Source organism: Octodon degus, unplaced genomic scaffold, assembly GCF_000260255.1.
Source record: "Octodon degus isolate 3935 unplaced genomic scaffold, OctDeg1.0 scaffold00008, whole genome shotgun sequence".
NCBI classification, from domain to species: Eukaryota; Metazoa; Chordata; class Mammalia; order Rodentia; family Octodontidae; genus Octodon; species Octodon degus.
Genome location: NW_004524584.1, coordinates 15,591,689 through 15,594,530, shown reverse-complemented (window position 1 = coordinate 15,594,530; position 2,842 = coordinate 15,591,689).

The window sequence follows — 2,842 nt, the reverse complement described above, 5'->3', positions numbered from 1 at the left end:
GGTGCTGGGGGATTGAACCGCGGTCCCTGATGCTTTTGCTAAGCTTGCTCCAAGTAGGTGCTCTAGACCACTGAGCCATCTCTCCAGCCCCCCAGCCTCTTGAGCTCCTATTTTTCATGGAGATATCCGTGGCACAGGCCTGCCTGGGTGCTGGCTCTGCCCATTGGTGGCACATCCTGCCAAGAATTAGCTTTTCCTTGTGGAAATAATTGTACTGTGTGCCAAGGCGCAGCACCTGGCACACCATCTCCACCCGTCCCACCATCTGGGCTGCCCCTGTGCACTCTGTGGGACTCTGGGCAGTGTGGCTAGCGTAGGATGCACATCTAAAGAAGGCTATAGCAATCCTGACACTAACCAGCTGGGCTGGACAGGGATCTAGGACTCCCTGTTCACACCTGCTTTAGTAATCAAGGCTAATGGCTCCGCCTTACAATCTGTGGCTGTTGGCCACATGGGCACCCAGTAGCACAACCCTGAGGTTGTGGGGGAAGCGGCTATGGAGAGGCCCAGCATCACCTAAGGCTTACCATCCCTGACATTCTAATTAATACCTGCCCTAATGGGATTTCTGGAAAGGATCAGCCAGAGTATTCCCCCCGACCTCAGTCTGGTTCTCACATTACCAGGGTACCCTAGCCCACCTGTTTTGAAAGATCAGCTCCTCCCCTCCTTGCCCGCATCCTTTCCCTTTGGAAGGCCTTGTCAGAGCAGAGGTTGGGGGCGCTGAGGGAGAGGCTATCAAGAACTCTGGCCTTTGGCTGTGGCCCTGCCCCCACCCGCTCCGCCTCTGCCCTCCCTCCGCCTCCTGCACATTCCTCCTAGACTGAGGTCAGCCCCTCTGGGATGGCGGAGCCCCCCCTCAACCAGCCACATCACAGCTCTTCACTCACTCCTGTTTTCTCCATTGCCCAGCAGGGTGGGGTAGGGAGAAGGGGGTAGGGGGTGGAGCCTCCCTCTTCTTTCCAGAGACTTGGTAGGGAAGTAGAGGGGCTGTGCAAGGAATGCTGCAAAAGCAGCCTTAGTGGTACCCGGTGCTAATTAAAGACATTAACATAAATACCACATTCCCTAAGTGGGTTAGAGATCCTCACAGGACAGCTGGCTGGCTGGAGCCTGAGATGCTCCTTAGAGGCACTCTAGGGGTTGCACTGTAGCTGCCTAGGGCCTGGCCTCCTTGGTGCTGCAGGTGAGGCAAGATTGAATCTGACACCTACAGGTGTGGCCCCCACTGGAGACCTCCCATCCAAGTACTAACCAGGCCCGACCCTGCTTAGCTTCTGAGAGATGAGGTTGGGCGTGTACAGGGTGGTATGGCCATAGACCCCCCACTGGAGACCGAACCAAACCTCTTAAAGCAATCATCTCCTTGAAGCTGTGGCCACCCAGGCCGATTAGGTCTAACGTGTGGCGCAGGCACTATAGGTGTGCTTTGTTACCACCTCAGCTCTGGCTTCTGGGGCCAGCTAGGCCAATGCCCTCCCTTTCTCTGGTCAGCTCCTCCATCTCTCTTCCCTCACCTAAGCACAACTACTTCTTCAACCTGACATGACCTTCTGACCCCTATGCCCAGAGTTCCCCCTGAGCCTCTCCCTCCCTTGGAGATGCTGCAAACCGTCACTGCACAAGTCATCAACCCACTGGCAGTGCTCCTCTTCTGGAGCCCTAGCTAGTGGAGAGATCTTTTTGTCCTGCTGAAGATACTATTCACCCTACCCCAGGCTATGTCCTGACATCATTCTACCACTTCTCACCCTTCATGTCCTCTCTGCAGTGCCCTGTCCCCGCCTCAGAGGTTGTAGGAGCTGGGGGGGGGGGTGCAGGATCACCTGTCATTCACAGCACCCTCCCTCGACCAGCCCTGCCTATTCTGCCAGGGCTCCTGAACAGCTTCATTCTGGGGATGCATCAGCTCTTTGGTTGCTGAGACTTTACTTGGACTGTGCTTTCCATCGTAAAGGCCCTTACCCTAGAAAGTCACCTGCTGGACTCTTTTTTTTTGTGTGTGTGGAACTGGGGATTGAACTCAGGCCCTTGCGCTTGCCAGGGAAGCACTTATTCTACTGAGCCATCTCCCGGCCCCACCTGCTGGACTTTTCCTCAGCATTCACTGTCAACCTCAACTATCACCCTTTCTTTGTGAAGCCCCATACCCAAGCCTCAGGCCAGGTTCCCCATTACAGGAGGAACAGCAAAGAGGCTAGCATTCTCAGGGGCCCCAGAAGCCAGCGGAGGACAGACACAGGGAGGCCGACAAGAGAATGCCTGCAGAAAGCCCTTCCACCTCCCTGCACTGCTGGATCTCCAGGAGGATGAGTCGAGAAGGGATATCTTTGGTGTCCCCCTGGCCCTGCCCCAGGTGCCCAGAATTTGACTCTCACTCCTGATGAAATCAGAAAACAGAATCAATGGCAGAGGATGCCAAAGTGTAATTTTTCTCCCTACCAAAGTAACTTGGAATTCTACATGTCCAGCAAGGAAAGAAACACGCAGATTCGTCTCCTTACCCCTTCTTAACTTCCAAGGGCACTTGAATGTGGCTGGCCAGGCAAGGAGGAGAACTTACGGCCTTGGACTTCTGTCCCCCTTGGCCCCTGGTGCTCACCACTGTGATTAACAGAGCTGCAGCTGTCGGGCATTCACACACTTGCTCTCACACTGCTACACACACACACCTGGCTGGCAGCCATATCCCTGGGTGCCTCGTGTGGATAGGGCTGCCTCTTAAGAGAACTGAGGGGAGCTGGGGAGATGGCTCAGTGGAATAAGTGCTTCCCTAGCAAGTGCAAGGGCCTGAGTTCAATCCCTGGTTCAAAGGAGAGAGAGAGAGAGAGAGAGAGAG